General features: G+C 49.0%; 1 pseudogene; it reads right to left on the bottom strand.

The window, feature by feature from the left end:
• Positions 1-671: 671 nt before the first annotated feature.
• Positions 672-2,710, bottom strand: LOC123130412 (F-box/FBD/LRR-repeat protein At1g13570-like; annotated as a pseudogene).
• Positions 2,711-12,205: the final 9,495 nt, after the last annotated feature.

Genomic DNA, 12,205 nt, shown 5'->3' with positions numbered 1-12,205 from the left:
AGTGAGCCCCCATTTTGGCCAGTTTAGGGTTAGTGTAGGCCGACGCGCAATGTAATCGATGAACTATATGTATGTATGAATGGTAATCTCCATTATATGTATGTATGAATGATCATCTCTACTGTTTGTTGTTCATTTCTCACGCTAAACATTTTTTGTAATTTTGCAGTTTCATAAAAGGTTACTACTTAGCCGTAGCCAAGTTCGCTCCTTATAAGAGGGCAAACGCGGACCGTAAACCCCTTATAAGGGGTCTTCTAGAGATACTCTTAGCACACCAAGGCCTCCACACTCGTAGGGGCGGCAAACCAAGTCCCAGTTGACCTTGCATTTTGCTCCAATGGTTTTGGCTGAGCCAGACCAAAGAAAAGCACATTGGGTTTTACATGACTTCTCACATAGATAGTTGCGAAATTTCAAGAAAAAAAAACCAAACTCAGTAAAGTTGTGATTCAATGAGTCTATTAAAGTGTGCTAATATGTGGTGTAACCATGTAAACTTGCATGTCAAGATGTAATTTGATTCTGTTGCAATCCCCTCCCAGGTTTGCTAACCGGGCTTATAAATATATAGACTTTGTGTGGCCTCCAACATTTCCACAGACCAATCTCTGATTTCATCATAGCCAGCACTAGTCTTTCACACCCCCAAACAGCATCAATCAAGCATAGATAAATGTCGCATGATGGTAACATCAGCCAAACCAGGTCACAGCTAGATCACAACATGTGCAATCGAGTCACAGCCAAAAGAAGCAGCGGATAGAACACACGAGTCATACAAGTCTTATGGTCAGCCGCTGGCAAATTCTTCAAGCTAGCTACTCCTAATAGGTTCTTCAGAGAAACATCCAAAATGTTCTTCGATGCTCACTGACGCTCCACCAATATACCGCCTTCAGCCGGAAACGGGTCGCTCAGGGAGAGGTCAGACGCGATCTGGTAGCTCCAAGCAGCCATCGGACGCGGGAGCCCCATGAACTCCACGTTCTCACTAGCACACTTGGCGGACGGCACCTGAGACGCCAGCTTGCTCAATGCCTCCTTCGCCGCCGTGGGGCTCATCCCGGGGTCCAGCACCAGCACCACCCTCTTCACCACCTGCGCTCTCGCGATCACGAACTTGAGGAATCCCAGCTCGTTGGCGCCCACGGTGAACCGGTCCAGCACCACCTTCTTGACTTGCGACTCCACGCACCCGATCGGGCCGGCCTCCTGCCAGAACGTGGGGCTGATGAGCTGCTCTCACCCGCGTCTTTGTCCTGCTCATCCTCTTCCTCTTCCTCTTCGTTCTCGTTGGAGGAGGACTACAAAATCGCATGTGAATTCAGCGTAAGCACGAATTTCAGTGTAAGCAAATTCATGTATAATGCTCCTGATGACGCAAATTAGTATAAACTGGGCGAGATGAAGGTCACAAACTCACCATGACGTGCAGGGTCTCGACTTGGGGAAAGCATCTCAAGAAACTGAGCAGGGTCTTCACTTCCTCGGCTACTTCGAAGTCCACCTTCAAAGCTAGCACCTTGACACTTGGAACCACAGCATTTGGGGCCACTTTTGTTACCCCAGCCTGCAAATCAAATGCAAAAACAATAGTATAGTAAATTAGTAATTCGATCGAAGTTGAAATTTATGCAGAACCACATCAGCACATGCATCAAGATTAATTTGTCTAACCACTAGGAGAAATAAGAGAGGGGTTGGTGCTGGAGCGATACCTTGATGATGGTGTTGCCGATCTGCAGCACATGGTTCGCCGTCTCTAGGTAGCCGAGCACGGTGAGCTCAGGAGCATGTCCAATCTTGACCTTGGTGGTGCGTCTAGTTCCAATGCTCTGCAGGATGAGCCGCTGCAGCCGTGGGGCGGCCACGACGTCGACCTCGTTCGGCATGGACAGCCAGACCAGCACGCAGCAGAGGCTGCTGCTGCTGATCGGGACGCGCGAGGGGGCGGCGTAGCTGAGGATGAGCGCCAAGATCTTGAGCTCAGGGCTGCAGGCGAGCAGGTACTCCAGGTCGCGCTCCTGCATTATGGTGTGGCAGATGCCGAGCTCCTGGAGGCGGGGGAAGACGCCGGGGCCGCACGGGGGCGCGCTGGCGCGCGACGTGTCCGGGAAGTGCCAGACGCGGAGGTAGAGGCGGCGGAGCGAGGCGCAGCGGAGGATGGACGCCGGCAGCGCCACGTCGAGCGGCCAGGGGCGGTTGACGAGGACGAGGGTCTCCACGCCCTTGGCGACCAAGAGGCGGAGCCACTTGGCGAGCGCCTCCTCCTGGCCGGCCATGAAGTTGCTGGAGATGTGGACCCAGCGGAAGGGGCCCGGGTGGGAGGCGAGGACGCGCGAGACGGCGCCGGCAAGGGCGCTCGAGTCGAACCCGCCTCCGTGGCCGGCCGGCGGGATGAGGAGGTGGGTGTCCTCGAGGACGAGCGGGGTGGAGCGCCAGAGGCCGCGCCAGCGCGGGGAGAGCGCGGCGGTGCGGGCGGCGTCCTTGACGGGGAGGCGGGAGACCACGCTGCGCAGGATGTCATCCGGGAGGGCGCTGATGCGGTCCTCCCCGCCGTCGTCGGAGGTGGCGGCGGCGAGGGAGGCGACGGGAGAGGACGGGGTCTCCGGGAGGCAGGAGTAGAGCGCTGCCAGGATGTCGTTCAAGCCCATGGCGCCCGGCGACGGCCGTGGGAGCGAGAGCGCGAATGGCGGAGGACCGACCAGTGTCGAGAGCGGAGTGGGCGATCCCAAGCGGAGGAGGTCGTTATATAGTGTCGGCTGGGTCGGACAGTTGTTAGGGTTTCGCGATCGTGGGCCGGATAAGGGAAGCAGCTGGGCTCGCCAGTGTTTTAATGTTCTTCTCGTTTGGTTCGATTTTTTTCTGCTCTCTGAGCAAAAATGCTACACTTACGAGTTTGACTTAATTAAGCTATATCATTTCAAACTAAATTAATCATGTTTCTATAGGGTAATCAAAGTAATAGGGTCCCGATAACTGCCACACGCGTGGTGTATCGGGTAGTTGTGCCACACGCCTCGTGTGGCATGGACAGCAACCAGCCCACACACCGGACGAGGATCCCCTGCCGTGGCCAAGCCTACCTTTGAGTCACTGACACACGGGTCCCACAAAGCATGGGGCCCACCTGTCAGTGACTCAAAGGCAGGGTATGGCAGGGATTGCAAAGTCAGAGGATCCACGTCCCCACACACCTACGTGTGGGTAAAACAATTAATGCCCACACACATCTTTTTTTCCTTCCTGAACCCTCTCACAAGCGTGCGTGTGGGCGAAGTTGATAACGCCCACACGCCCGTATGTCAGGCCTCGTACCCTTCTGGTTCCGCACGTGACGAGTGACGCCCACCGCTCGCCCGCAGTTGCCATGGTCCAGACCCTCGTCCATGTTCGTTTATCTGCAGTTGCCATGTCGCTGAACTACGGTTGCCATGTCGGACAACTGCAGTTATCATGGTTGCTCAAGTGCAGTTGCCATGTATGGTCTGATCTAATGTAGTTGCCATGGTTTCATAACTTTAGGAGTTGCCACATACTAACACTAGGCAGTTGAGAGAGTTGCCATATGCTCACAAGCATGCTAGGGCAGTTGCCATGTAAAAAGGAAGAGTTGCCATCTGCTTACGTGCACGTTAGGGCAGTTGCCATGTACGTGCACGTTGGGGCAGTTGCCATGTACCATGCAAAAACACATGGCAACTCGGTAAAAGACAGTTGCCATCTGCTTACGTGCACACTAGGCAGTTGCCGTGTACCCTGCAAAAACACATGGCAACTCGGGTAAAAAAAGAAAGTTGCCACCTGCTTATAAAGCACGCTAGAGACAGTTGTTATGTGCGCTGCAAAAACACATGACAACTAGCAGCTTACGTGTGGGAGAGGAGACGGGCGTGTGGGCGAGATGGCAAATGCCCACACACCAGCCCTTGTGCGTGACTGAAAACTGATGTGTGGGTGAACTGCTAAATGCCTACATACCGGCCCCTCTATGTGGTAAAACGGATGTGTGGGCGAACTATGTCACACATCACACACACGCCTTGTCCTACGTGGCACAGAAAATCAGCCAGATTATGTCAAGATTCGTGCATATAGTACTGGACGGTGATGGATGCGTGTGATCGAGATGATCAACGCCCACACGTGTAGGCATTAACATTTCCAAAATAATAATGCGCTTGAGGCATAACAAATAGATTTTTTTTGAATGAAAGGTATATGACTCCCCCGATTGCATAAAAGAAACCAACAAGTCTGAGAACAGCCAATTTCCTACTAGACGTTCTCTCCATCAAATTGTCTCTCAAAAGCACAACGAGACTCACGCTGCGATCTCTATTAGGCCTACCCATTTGAGAACCTTCTAGAAGGCTCCCACCATATGTTTTTGTTTGTTTTTTATCTTTAGTTTCTTTTTCTTTAGTTTTTCAAAAATGCCCCATAAATTGAAATGCTTAGCACTTTGAAAAGATTTAAAAAATTGTTTGGAATTTATAAACAATTTGAAAAATTCAGATGCTGTTTTTTTAATGCTCGAATATTTTAAAAAGGAGAAATGTTTACAGCCAGTTGCCCCTCGCTCGCGTCGCTAGGCAGCCCAGGCCCACCACCCACAGAGCTTATCGCTATCCCCACCATTTCCATCTTATCCCTTCGCTCTTTCTAGAGACCGCACGAGCCATCCTCACCCTACTCGCCCTTCAGTCCCCAAGTTCTCAATCTCTCCTCCTGCTTTGTGTGTTCTCTCTGAAGTCCACACCTAATCCCCATGAAATTGAGCTCGTTTTTTTTTACCTTCTCTGCTTCGCGCAACATTTTTCCTCCATAGATCCATGAGAGGGGTGAGCTCGTCCGTGCTTTTTTGCCTTTTTCTCTCATGCCATGCGCAGTCCGCCATGAATCCCACAAGGTTGGGCTCAAGCACATGCAGCACACACGCTCTAGGGAAAGGAGATTGATGTTTCTTTTTGCTGCCGTTCATCTTGAAGCTGCGTGCAAAGGGCCGCCGCCAGAAGTTGGATCGGCTGCCAACTTGAATGCACGTATACCAGTCCTAGCTTGAATGCCACATGTCTTTTTAGTGTTATATAATTTGTGAGATACTATGATATTGTATAAACAATCAGAGGTAAAACTAGGTACATACTTGGGGGGTCGGAGGGGGGGGGGGGGGCATTGCCCCAACTTTGGATCAAGTTGTCAAGGATTTGTTTGAGGCGAGCATAGACTGGATTCTTCAGCCATGCATGCTCCTTTGCTTTTCAGCGTTATTTCTTATTCATTTCCCATTTATAAAAAGTTTTTGGGGTTTTGGAGGTTTTCTTTCTTTTTCATTGTTTCTTTTTGGTTTTCTTTGCGTATTTAATTTCCCCAGGTTTTCTATCATTCATTTAGTTTTTATTTTCCCTTTTCCATAAAAGAATATTGGAGCCATATGAAAATACCTCCATGGCCTTGAACATGCAATTTCCGATTAGACGTTCTCTCCACCCAATTGTCTCTCAAAAGCACAGCGAGACTCATGTTGTGATTTCCATTAGGCCAACCCATTAAATACACACCGTCGTTGGAGGTGGCGGCAGTGAGGGAGGCGACGGGACAGGACGGCGTCTTCGGGAGGCAGGAGTAGAGCGCTGCTAGGATGTCGTTCAAGCCCATGGCGCCCGACGACGGCGACGACGACAGCGATGGGAGCGAGCGAGCGCGAATGGGGGCGATGGTTGTAGCGGGAGGGCCGACCAGTGTCTTGAGGGGAGTGGCTGATCTCGAGCGGAGGATGTTTTTATAGTGAAGGCTGGGTCGGACACTTGTTAGGGTTTCGCAATCGTGGGCCGGATAAGGGAAGGAGCTGGGCCCGCTAGTGTTTTTCTCGCCCTGTTCGTTTTGTTTCTCCCTGCGTGCACGACATGATTCTTTGAGTTAAACTATATACTAGTATAAACTAATCATGCGAGTATTCCCCCCAAAAAAACTAATCATGCGAGTATGACTTAATTAAGCTAGATCATTTTAAATTAAACTAATGATGTTTTTAGGGTAACTAAACTAATCATGTGCCATAGTTTTTTTTTGAGAGTATGCCTAGGCGTACCATAGCTTTATAGAAGGCAGAATTTTAGTTACAAGAAACTACACTCGCTGCAAACAACGAGAGTAGCACAAACACCACATCCGAACAGGCCAAACACAACACCACAAAGCAAACTCCAACGCAAGAGCCTATCCTAATAGGAACACAACACCGCGTCTCGACCGACGCCGGACACCTCCGAAGACCACCATCTTCCGCAGAACTTCACTTGTCGACGCACCATCCACTCTGAACGCCTAAGAGGAAGTGGCAAGTGGGTGGCAGGACTCGATCCGACCCGAGAAAGACGCCGTCTTGGACACATCGGTGATGGGCATACATAGCGCCGTTCAGGATCAAGAAAGGACAGCGGCAAGCACCGGAGTAGAACAACAAGGAAGTAGTCGTGCCTCCAAACACAATGCTCCCAACGGAGTAACGACGTTGAGGACGCGGCCATCATGCCGATCCAACCTAATCGAGGCTTTCGCCCGGAGACAACAACTAACTCTAAGAGAGCGAGAGAGATGACGAACACGCCTCCGCGACGCATCCAAGGAGGGGAATGACAACCACGGTTGCCACCGCCGCCGGCCCAGCGAAAGCCGTGCAAGATTTGCATCCGCGCGTCGCCCATCTCCACACCTCCAAGGACTTGGCAACAACGTCCAAGTAGTCTCGCACCACCGCCACCGCAGCACCTTGCCGATGTAGCCACAAAGCCAAGGACCAACAACCGGCCGCACAGCAAGGGGAACCGCGACCACACCACCAACACCCAGCCTGGATGGAGAACCGCAGCCACCCCACTCCTCCGTCAAGGTCCATGACCGCCCGCGACGGCCATCGCCCGCTCCAAGGGATGGCCTTGCGACGATCAGGCCCACCTCACCACTCCATGCCAGCGCCATCGGAGGAGGGCACCGTCGCTCACCACGCTGCCCAGTAGTGACCAACCGCTCGCTGCTCGCCAGGACTCCATCCTGGCCGAGCCTCCATAGGGCCGCCACCTGCCTGACCATGGGCTCGTGCCAGTGCCTCCAGACACCGCCGCCACCACCAGGAACACGCCACACACCACTGCAAGTCCTCGCCAAACCACCGCCGCTCCATCGGGCCTCCTGCCATGCTCCAGCCGCTGACCTTGCACCCGGCCAGCCCAGATCTTGCACAGCCCGAACCCCGCCATGACAAGGGCGCCGCCGCACAGCCCGGCCTGCGCCCTTCCACGTCGTGTCGCGATCGCCCAGTGAGCTTCACCTCCCCGCTCCGCTGCCTGCCAGCGCGCACCACCCAGCCTAGGCGCGCCGGCATCCGAGATCCGCTGTCATGGATGGAGGAGAAGCCCCTCGCGGCCCCCACACCAAAAGAAGGCGAGACAGATCCCGTCGCCACCGGCACCGTGAGGGCTTTGCCATGCGGCGCTCGCCGGCAGCGGTGGATGGGAGGAGGAGTGGAGGGGAGGGCGAGGGGTGGCGGCTAGGGTTGGAGCACCCGGGTCGCCTGCGGGGAGGCGACACGGGGCCAGCTACTCTTCTTCTTCGGGTCCATGTGCCATAGTGAGAGAATACATAGGAGCTATATTGCTGGCAGGTCATAAACTTGGGACAAATGCTGCACTTTGATGGTAGAACTTCAAAAGGGTTGCGTCGTGGTCTCAAACCTTGTCACGCCTGCGACGAAATGATGAACTGTCAATCACAACACGCCAGCTGGCAGCCATGTCATTTTTCTTTGCCCAACTGATCATGCTCTAAACATGGTTGCAATGTTGCTGATAGCCCCCCACCAGCATACGGATGAGAAGAACATGGACATATGATGGTGGGGCTGATCACCTGAATACCAGACTTCATCCACACAACAAGACCTTTTAGTGAATGTCCGCAACAAAGCTAACATCAATGATAAACACAATGGTACAAAACTATACTATTCATACATGTTTAGATCAGAAACCCAATTGATGAGCAAAAAAGAAATGGCAGTGGCATTCGGTATGGTAGTTTCGCCAATAAACCACACGTTGCAAGGCACCCAAACTACGAGCCACAAGAAAGACCATTTCATAAGTAGAAGCATAGGTTCCAGCTAGAACAATAGATCCAGCACAGACGTTACACTAAACAATTAGTGACGCTTGATTCAACTGTAAAACTTGCATCATATGAAGATCATGGCTTACGCGTCTTGGCGCCCCGGGAAGCCCAATCTCGCATGCACCACTTCGAACATCGTGAAGCACCAGGCGACACGGGCCTCGCGCCGCCCTGCCGCATCCACATGCCCAAGCGAGAAGCCAGCCGCCTTATATGCGACACAGTCTTAGGAGGATGGCCGCCGCCAGAAGTTGGATCACTGTCAACTTGAATGCATGTATACCAGTCCTAGCTTGCATGCCATGTGTCCTTTTACACTAGTAGAAAAAGGGGCTTTGGTCCAGCCAGAAAAGAGCATTAATCCCGGTTGCATTACGAACCGGGACTAATGTGAGCATTAGTCCCGGTTCAAGCGGCGAGGGCACCATACAGGCATTACTCCTGGTTCAAATGGGACCTTTAGTCCCGGTTCGTGGCACGAACCGGTACTAAAGGGTGCGATGCCCATTAGTACCGGTTCGTGGCACGAACCGGTACTAAAGGTTAGACCTTTAGTACCGGTTCGTGCCATGAACCGGTACTAATGGTGCAATTTTCAAATCCTACCCCCCGGTGCATCGCCTTTTCAGTTTTGTAAAAAAGCAAAAGAAAATGATAGAAATTTCAAAATTTAAAATCCTTCGAGAGGTAGTTATGTTACTACATCTACTAGTTAGGAAAAATTTAAAAACTTAAATTTGGACATGTTTTGCAAAATATGTAGGGAAAATGTAAAACGGCTATAACTTTTGCATACGATGTCGGAAAAAAACATATAATATATCAAAATGTTCGGAACGAAAATCCGCATCCAATGGAGACCGCCTACGGCCTGTTTGTAAATTTTTAGAATCCTCAAATTCTAAAAGGAAAAAAGTTATGCTCAAATTTCAGTTTTTTTTGAATTTTTCTTAAATCTGGTCAAACTACTTATTCAAGAAGTATTAGTGTTACTAAATAATTATTCAAGAATATTAGTGTTACTAAATAATTATTTCAGTTTTTTTTAAATTTTGGTCAACTTTGGTCAAACTATGGTCAAACTGTGGTCAAACTACTTATTCAAGAAATATTAGTGTTACTAAATAATTATTGATTTTTAGAACAATAGTTTTAAACTCAAACAGTGAAATGTGTGACTTCATGCTCAAGCTAAATTCCTGAGGGTTAATAGGATCGCCATCTTACTATTGTGAGGAAAACAACAAGTGCAGACTTGGAAACGAGGGAGAATAGAACCCGGAAGTTAAGCGTGCTCAGGCTGGAGTAGTGAGAGGATGGGTGACCGTTCAGGAAGTTAGATGATTTGGAATGATGAGGGGTGATTAGAGATTAAAGGTTAAATTGAGAAGTGATGAGGGGTGATTAGAGATTAGAGGTTAAAATAATTCAGAAATTTGAAATTCAAAAAAAATTGAAAAAAAATCATAAACTATCCTTTAGTACCGGTTGGTGTTACCAACCGGGACTAAAGGTGGACCTCCAGGCAACGGCCACGTGGAGGGCCTTTAGTCCCGGTTCCAGGCTTTAGTACCGACCCTTTAGTCCCGGTTCCAGAACCGGGACTAAAGGCCCTTATGAACCGGGACTAAAGGCCCTTTTTCTACTAGTGTTAGTGTTATAATCTGTGAGATACTATGAGATTGTACAAACAACCAGAGGTAAACACTAGTGCAGAACCGGGCAATAGCACCGGTTCGTAAGGCCCTTTAGTGCCGGTTCAGTAACCGGCACTAAAGTGTGGGCACTAAAGCCCCCCCCCCCTTTAGTACCGATTCAGCACGAACCGGTGCTAAAGGGCAACCATGTGGCACGAGCCAGCTCCGGGGGGCAGGGAGCCCTTTAGTACCGGTTGGTGACACCAACCGGTATTAAAAGGTTGGGGGTTTGGGTTTATGATTTCTTTTTCATTTAATTTTGTGTTTTCCATTTAATTCTTTTTTGTTTGCTGGTATTTTACGATACTACATATTGTACATGTTATGCATATATATAAGTAAAATTTCTAGTAGAACGGATCATATATATATATATATATCATCGAATGTCTCACAACCACCATTAATTCACACATATATACACACATGTATATATATACAATTAGCTAGCTATATATAATTTCTCCTAATTGGTGCCTTCGGAGCCAGTGGCATTAGCCTAATTGGTGCCTTCGGAGCACGATGGCAATTGGAAGTGGTTCATGGAGGCGGTAGCGGGTAATAGTATTCTCCTTTGGGATCTATGACCTAGTCGAGCAAAAATCCCGCTATTTCCTCTTGAATTGCTTCTATGCGCTTCTCTGTTAGGAGCTTCTCCCGCACCTCTCTGAACTGTTAAGAAGGAGATCAATATGCATGTGTATTAGTTGTGTGACTAGATATCGATAATGGTGTAAAAATTGTGAATAGTATTCTGACAAACGTACTCAGACCTATCTTTGAGATCTGCTCCTTTCGGACGCCATCATGCGAATGTTCTCGCAAATGTAGTATGCACACAGATTATTCCCTGGCGCCTACTTCGGGGCCTTTACGAGAATGGAATTTGGTCAAATAATAATTAATCAAGCATGATAATTAAAGAGATGGCGGCTAGCTAGCTAGTACTACTTAATTACTTACCTTGGGTCGATACCATTTCAGCTTTCGTTTCCATTAGCCTGGAGTGACGCTGATGAACTTTGCCCAAGTCATGTCCGCCGACAAACAAAATGAATAAAGGGGTTATTAAATAGTTCATATCAGGAAATGACGAGCTAAATAGGCCGAGATATAGTTAATAATGATTGAAATTACCTGTTGACTATCCCAGACAAGATGGTGTAGTCACTTGCTTTTTAAGTAGTGAGTCCAGTATTTCAACTGTTCCTTCATCAACTTTAATGATTAACAAGATCCAGTGAAATCTGCATGCACACACGTTTGCATGTCTTAATTAAGCCGGCATATGTAAGCAAAAACATGTAGCTAGCTAGTAGGCAAAAACAGAATTTGTAGTACAAGGAAGTGTGACTCACTCGAATTTTTAAGGAAGTAGTATATCTTCATTGGTATTGAGGCGCTTGAAGAACTCTAGCATGCTTTCCTCTACACTTTTTTCATAATATGCATCTAATTTCCATGTGTATTCATCAATGGTATTTGGGTCAATGAACCCAATGCCATAGCGTCCACCTTTTTTCATTTCATACATCTTCATCATGCATAATACCACAGAAAAGAATATAGTGAGGATAATTATAGGTAATGATTGATCAAAATGATCACTACAGCTAGCTTGAGACTTAAATTACAGAAAGAAATCACTTACAGACAATAGCAACTGACGATAGATTTGTCGAGTGCGTCTTGATTGTATAAGTGAAATAGTTCTGAATACTCAACGGACACAGCTTTCTCATGGAAGTAATGATCCTTCTTGACATTCACCATGAGGGACTCTCGATTGGAAATCTTGGTAATGTCCCTGTACCATTGATACAATTCATACATTCTCGGTGGGAGCTTCTTGACCTCGTCTGGCTCGACCAAAGGTTGGCCCCGGACATATTTCTGTTTTATTTCCTCCTCTCTAATCAGAGACATGGACTCGATATCGAGGAGTTGTTCAACAGTGATCATGAGCCTTTCAGCCTGCTCAATATGCTCCTCGGTTATTACCACATCGCCTAGCCCGGGAACGTTAATGGTTTGCCCACAATAATATTGGGCGCGCGTACTCTTATGTGTTGTTGGCACAACAAGCGGGGGGGGGGGGGGGGGTTAATTGCGCCGCCTGTTCTCCCAACTGGGGAACGGTTTTACCGCTTCTTTTACCAGCTGATTTGCTCGAGCTCGAGCTCGCCTCTTTCTGTAGACGTGCTCGATTTAACTTCCTGAGGTGGCGCTCATAGTCTGTGTCAACAGGCTTGGGAGCTGGTGGTCTAGCCATACGAATGAAGTGGTCAATCTTTTCCTCAGGCACTTTCTCCCTTGGTGGTGGTGGCGGTTTC

The sequence above is a fragment of the Triticum aestivum genome, chromosome 6A (assembly GCF_018294505.1).
Source record: "Triticum aestivum cultivar Chinese Spring chromosome 6A, IWGSC CS RefSeq v2.1, whole genome shotgun sequence".
Classification (NCBI taxonomy): Eukaryota; Viridiplantae; Streptophyta; class Magnoliopsida; order Poales; family Poaceae; genus Triticum; species Triticum aestivum.
Note: the sequence above shows the minus strand (reverse complement) of the source record. Positions and strands in the feature narration are given on the sequence as shown.